Genomic DNA, 7,165 nt, shown 5'->3' on the forward strand with positions numbered 1-7,165 from the left:
AAAGAAAAGAAAAGAAAGGAAAAAAAAAAAAAGTACCCTATTCCTACCCAAAGATTTCATTAGCTCCGCTGGCTGCTTTTCAGACAGCAGCTTTTTCTCTCTCTCCTCCGGATGAATTTATCCAATCCCTTCATCTTCTCACGTTTTATTTCGAGGTTTTGGTGCGGATCTGACATCCCGGCAGGGTCGGGCTGCTCCCAGCCCTCAAATCTCCATCCCTGCCCCAATATCCCACTCCCAGCCCTACCAACAGCCCCGATCCCCGGGATGGGGGATCCCGGCCGGCTCTGCCCCCCCGACCTCCCGCAGCCCGCAGGCTCCTGCATGAGGATTATTCCGATTCTTTTTCTTATTGTTGTTATTAGGATGAAACGCGAGATTCAAATTGCTCCCTGTTTGTCTTCGCCACCAGCGTGTTTCAGAGCGATTATCTCATATCTTTCCCCCAGAAGTAAGCTATCCCTCAGCCCTGGGTCAGGCATTGATCTCCCTGCAATGTAACAAACGGCCGGGTTAATTTTCCCTCATTACCATCTCCATAGCTCAGCCTGCACACCCAGGACGGAACCCTCCGCTCCGTGTGCGGCTCCGGGCGGCCCCTCACGGCCCCACGGCCAACCCCACGCCCAGCCCCGGCTCCGGGACAGCCGGACAGCCCCGCTCGGTGCAGCACAGCACGGTGCTGCAGCATCTCTGCCGTTCTGCGCGTCCCTCACCTCGCCTGACCTCCCCGTTTCTTTGTCCCATTTGGGGTTTTTCTATGGGGTTTGCATGAAGATGATTATTTTTAAAAAAAACGTTGCTTTGCTCGCTATAAATTACAAGGATTTTTTTTTTCCCCCTCACCCCGTTTACTTCTTAATCTTTCTTTTTTTTTTTTTTTTTTTTTTTTTTTTTCCTTGAAGCCTTTTCATTCAGTGGCCGCCAAAGAAAAGGGGGTTGGTCAACACCAAAATGGCAAAGTTCAGCTCGGGGAAAAAAAAAAAAAAAAAAAAAGAACCCTCCAGCTACCTACAAAGGGGCTCAGGGCTTTGTAATGGCAGAAAGAAACAAAAATGAAAAGAAAATTGCAGTTGAGGCTAAAGTGTGAGAGCGTGTTTGTGTGTATGTATATCTGTGTGTATTTTTAAAGGTTTCTTTGAACTGCCTTTGTGCTGAGTAGGCAGAGCTCCTTGCCAATGCTAGTCACGGTTTAAGGAACTTTGAGTTAACCTCTTATATCGAATGAATCTTTTCATTTGGAAACCAATAAATCTCAATCTCTAGCCACCTTTTGTAGAGCAGGCTGGGGCTTACCAAGGCGAGGCTGAAGCTTATAATAAAGAAGAGATAAAGTTTGCCAAAGTTTTTTTTTTACCCCCCCCCCCGTCCCCTTCTTCTTCTCTTGTAAATAAAAGTTTTGGAGATGGCAGCAGTTGGAAGCAATCCGGAGAAGGACTCGGATCTGTGCATTGTTTCACAGTAAGCCTATTTACTTACATGGAGTCTTCAGGGACTCGAACACGAAAAATGATTTATAGTTTTCCAACAAGTCATTATTTTGGTCAGTTGTGGAGGGTGGGGTCGTGGAAGGGGGGGGGACTGGGGGGTCCATACAGTCTAATAATCAATGTGCGGCTATGGAAAGCGAAAAGGGAGGGATGTGGGGGGGGAGCGTTCCGCAGATAAGTAGGGTTAACACTATAAACATTACAGACAATTGAGTTTTCCCATCTGAGCGGGTGTTTGGGGTCTTCACATTTATCAGCCATTGCTGAGAGCGCGCGGGGATGAACGAGAGAGGGGGAGAACCCAACTCTGGGAGCAGCTCGGAGCCCCTCCTCTGCTTTCCAGTTCTCACTTTTTGCATATTGGGTATAATTTCTTTGAAGTACTTTGAAATCCAGCGCCGCGTCTCATCTCTGGATGGGAGATGCGACCGCAGGAATCGATGTTTTGATTTATTTTTCAGTACTTATTTCCCGTCTGCTCTCCCTCTCTCTTTCGCCCTCCCTCTGAATATGCCATGTTTACAGGGCTGTATACATTCCATCCATATTATCTGTATAATGCCCCCGCAGACGGCTTTTAAAAAATCATTTGCAATTTCTCTTTCGCGGCGGCGCAGTTCACTTCCCAGCCCCTCTCCCTCTCTCCTGCTTCATCTCAAGGCGCTGTCGTCTTCCCTTCTCCAAATCGTTCCCATCCAGGAGTTATTAATTACTCTTACAAGGCGGGAGATTCTTAACTAATAACAAAGTTGTAAATTACCACCTTCCCTCCAATATTTCTCATTTGTCAACCCTGATTGATTTGATTAATATTCCTTCGGCTCAGATCGTTCCGAGCCTCTCCGACGCGACCATCGGCTCAGCGTTACGCGCGGGGCCGCCCGGCGGAGCGCAGCTCTGGGAGGGCTCCGTCCGGCCCTGTGCTGCTATGGGTTCGTTGTTTGTGCCCGGGAGGGTCAAGAGCGTCGAGTGGAAAAAGGGTGTCGGGAAATAAACTGAACAAAGCACGGCTGCTAAAAAAAAAAAAAAAAAAAAAAAAAAAAAAAAAAAAAAAAGGAAAAAAATCATTAAAAAAAAAAAAAAGAGGTGAAATTAAAAAGAAAAAAAAAAACCCTCACGAATGGTAACCCCCATAATGAACGTAATGCTGGAGGAGACCCCCTGTGGGCGGCTGCTCCCAGCCCTCGCCGTGCACCCTGCCTGTCACACTGCCCGGAACGGAACCCCGGCACCTCGATTTATGCTTCGTTTGTGGCCTCAGCAGCACAGAAACGATAATAGCGCGTAAATTAACCCCTTGAAATGATAGACAATAAACTTGGCTTCAGTCCCCCTTCTCCGCACAGCGAGTGGGGCTGGATTTCTGGTTCAAACCCGTCATATTGACTTAATTATGAGACTGTAAATAACGGCTCTTAAGGAGAAGGGAAAAAAAAAAAAAAGGGTGGGGGAAATAAAGAGCCCTAAGGGTGATGTTCCGCCCAGGGTCAGAGCCGCACCTCCGCACCCGCGCAGCCCGCACCTATGGGCGCTCTACTATATGGGCCAGACGGGGATGTCGCGGCACTAACGGTGACCCCCGCCCCGATGGCAGCTGCTGTCCTTGCGAAGCCATCGACGGGAGCTCCCTCCTCCACCACTTGAGTTTTAATCTTAATTATATTAAGTGGAGTGCCGGGCTGCCGTGGAATTGAACGTGATGCATGACGGCCGCCTGTTAAGCGATCGATTGCGACTATTGCCTCTTTCCTCCCTATCGATATTCACAATCCGCCTTATCTGCGGCCGAGGGGGGCTGAGGGCGGCGGGGGGGGGTCTTTTTTTTTTTTTTTTTTTTATTTGTGGAAATGTAAAAATGAGCGACTCGAATGAAATAACATTCCGTCCGGTCACCTGCAATTCAATATGCGCACGAGAGACGCCGATGTATATGAGACGATTTTAATTATGATTAGAAGACACACTCGGAACGAAGAGAATAGATTCGGAGGGAGGGGAAGGGGGGAGGGCGGCCGGAGGAACATTAATGAAATCTTTCCCCGCGATACCAAAAGAAACAAGTGGTTGGTACAACGGAGGTGATTTGTCACCGAACTCCAAAAGGGGGGGGGGGGGGGGAAGGGTGGGCGATGGGAGCCGAGCAGCGGTGCTTCCCCCGCTTTGAAGCGGCTCTGACGGGCAGCGCCAGACCACGCCTCGGCGGCCGCTCCCCCCCCCCCATCCCCCCCGGGCCGTCCCTTCCACGGCGGAGGGATCGGAGCGGCCGCGGCCATACGGCACCGGAGAGCTGCTTAGGCCCCGAGGAGATTGTATTTGTGCACACGAAACCTTTTGTTTCGGCCCGCGGATCGCCTGCCTTTTCAAACGCAGCCGAGAAACAGTTCAGGGTCACTGACAATTTCCAGCCCCGGTGGATGGGGGGTGGGAGGTGGGGGGTGGGGAGGAGGTGACCCCAGCCTGCCGCCTCCCGGACAGTTGTCGCCTCCGGTCGCCTTTGGAACCGAGACGGTGGGACGGGGCGGGACCCCTCTCGGCCAGGGCCGGCTCTGGGCTCTCTCCTCTCGGCTCTCTGCTCTCGGTCTGTCCCCCCCCGGCCCCGCTGCCCCGGCCGGAGCCGCCCGCAGGCCCCCCCGCTCCGCCATAGCCGGCTATTTTTCTCAGGCTGTGACTTCCAAGTGGCAGAATCTGTAGGAGTGTGAATCTGTTCTCGTTATGTTTGTCCCTTTCGGTATTTCTACAGGCTTTTTTTTTTTTTTTTTTTTTTTTTCCTTTCTTTCTTTTCTTTTTTTCTTTTTTTTTCCCTTTTTTTTTTTTTTTTTTTTTTTTTTCAGTATAAATTAACTCCGACTGCAACCACCAGATTGTTCCGAGGAGACTACCTCCCTAATGACTTCATCTCCAAAAGTTGACTGACACTCTAGCGAACTGCCAACACCTGTTTCCCAGCACCCAGACTCCAGAACCCACCAGACCTCGTAAATTTAGCTTCTCCCTCCTCCCTCCCTCCCCCCCACTTAATAGATGACGTGAATATCTAAAGGGAAGGGGGAAGGGAGGGGGAGATGGAACTAGGTCACATTTGAAACTTTTTATTTTTCATCTCCTCTGAGCGAGATCTGGAGATAAAAGAAAAAAGCCGGAGGGGGAGGGAGGAGAGCAGGGTTGGGGGCTGCCCGCACAGGAGGGATTTGGGTGCAAAGCTCAGCTCTGGCTCCAGCCCTTTTCTCTCTGGGGATGCTCCAGGCCATTTGGTCCCACCTGACCGTGATGCTTCCCAGTGCCTTTCCCCGTACAAACCTTCCTCTGTCCTCTCCGGGCCGGGACAAGGGGACAGGGGTTGGGGAAACCAGTGAAGAGCCAGAGGGAACTGCCCCGGGATGGGAAAAGGATGGAGATGGCTGAGGGCACCGCGCCGTGGCAGGGCTGCACCCGGCCCAGCTGAGAGTACGGGGACAGGACGGTGCCGATGGCCCGGTCCCTCTGCTCTGACAACGGCGGCTCCCCGCGTGGGTTTCGAAGGAAAACAATGATAATAATATCGAGAATTGTTGTTGTTGTTATGGACTGGTGGGAGGAGGGGGCGGATTTTTCCTAACTACATTTTCTCCTGATAGAACGGGATGGGCCGGGAGACCCGAAACTCCCCCATCCTGCCCTGCTCAGCGCAGGTGCCCTTTGGGTTATAACCCTCCTCCCAAACCTTCCCGGCATCCCACCCTGCCCGGGGCCGAGCGGGCCCAGAGCCCAGCGCAGGAGGAGGCGAGGAAAGCTCCGGGGCACCTCTGCATCCCAGGAACATCGGGGGGGATAGGAGGGTATCGCCAAGCTCCCAGCCCGGAGCAGCTGCTCGTACGGTGTGCGTGGCTCTGGGACAGGGGGAGTGTTTTATTCTGATGACAGTACGGCAACTTCGCAGCGGTTCCCATCCCAAAGGAAAGGCACCTTTCCTACACCCAAAGTTTGGCGTTTTCTAAGAAAGATCCTCCTGAAATGAATAGGCTCCGAACATAATGAATAGGTGGAAGACGCAAAACGTTTGCGGGGTTTAAAAGGCTCGTGGCAGAGCCGCGTGTCTGTGCGAGGTGCTGAGATGTTGCGAGTGCCGGATATTCACGGGAAGGGTTTACGTAGCTTAAAAAAAAAAAAAAAAAAAAAAAAAAAAAAATCAACCAAGGAAACCAGGTTTTCTTTTTCTCACTTCTCGCTCTCCCTCTCTCTAATCCAGGAATCATTAGCAACCCCCTCTGGCTACATGTTTTGCATCAGTGAAACATTATGACATAGTTGTAATACAAACTCCGCTGACTTGCTCTGCATCTTGCGGTAGGAAGTGCAATAGCAATAAAAGCAGTTTAAAAGAAAAGGACTCCGGGCATTAAGTTGTCTCCGAGAAACGCCCTTTTCTGAACCTCAAAGCGACGGACGAAGGGGCAACTTTGCGGCTCTCGGGACCCTTTGCCAGCACCGGGCAATGGGGATCTCCTCGGGGTTCTCCCCCTCCGCCTTTTCCCGTCTGTCTATAATTCTGATCGGGGTTTTGCCGTTTCCCCCAATCGCCCCACAGCACCCCCGGCACCGGGCTGGTATTTCCCCGTAACGCGAACGGCCGAAGCAGCCTTTGCCCAATTATCTCCCTTCCACCTGTCGCAGCTGTTGGCTTAGATTGTTCCCTGTAGAAATTCTCGCTGGAATTAAAAAATAGAGCGATTCCCCCCCCCCCCTCTTCTTCTCCTTTCTTTAAAAGAATCCAATCGCGCTCACCCCAGGCGGGGGCCCGGCCGCTGCGTGCGTTTGTACTTTCCCCGTTACTCATTAACTAATATTCCCTACTTTCTGGTAAAGTCAAATGGCTCTTAATAGCTCTTTATATTCTCGGAATAACATGTGGATGCTCTTAATCAATACTTAATAGCACTCCCCGTGCTAAACAACTGCCGTGAGCGCTGCTGGGCTCTGTAAGAGGGAGGGAGAAGCCGCCTCATGGCAGCCCCCGACCCCGCATCCCCGGCCCCGAGCGCAGCAGGACGCGGCCCAACCCCGCGCTCAGCCCCGCAGCGTGCGCTCCTCTCGCCATTGTCAGCTCGGGGGGATCCTCTTTATTTTTCTTCCTTCCCCCCCCCCCCCTCTTTTTTTTAATAATAATGTCCCCGAGGCTCTTCGTAAGTGTTCTGAGACTTTTTTATTATTATTATTATTTCTTTACTCATTTTCTCTTTTTATTCCCCTGAGCGATGCGGGAATTTCGAAGTGCCTCGGCTCAGGCTGATAGACGCACACACACGCATATATATATTTATTCAGCGTTTACTTTTGTTTTAGTGAGGAATACAAAGGGTTTAATGACATGAAGGGATTCAGGCTAATGTCACAGTTACACGATTTCCGTGTGGCTGCAGAAACGTCTTTGCCCTCTCAGTGCCATTTGAGCAACCAAAGCGAAGTGGCTCAACGCTGTTTTATTTTCCAGTGCAGAAATGACGGCGGGCGCTGCCTGTGCGCCTCTGTCATAACCGGGGAAATGGATCCTTCGTTGTTTTGTTTTGTGTTTTCTTCTCATTTGAGCGGAACACTCGAGGCAGTTGTAGCTGTTTGTGTTACGGGACACTTTGGAGTTCAACCTCTCTGAAAGGGGCAAGAAAAAAAAAACACAATGGAGGAGAGAGAGAGACAGGAAA

This window comes from Phasianus colchicus, chromosome 12, assembly GCF_987193195.1.
Source record: "Phasianus colchicus chromosome 12, bPhaCol1.hap1.1, whole genome shotgun sequence".
Taxonomy (NCBI): domain Eukaryota; kingdom Metazoa; phylum Chordata; class Aves; order Galliformes; family Phasianidae; genus Phasianus; species Phasianus colchicus.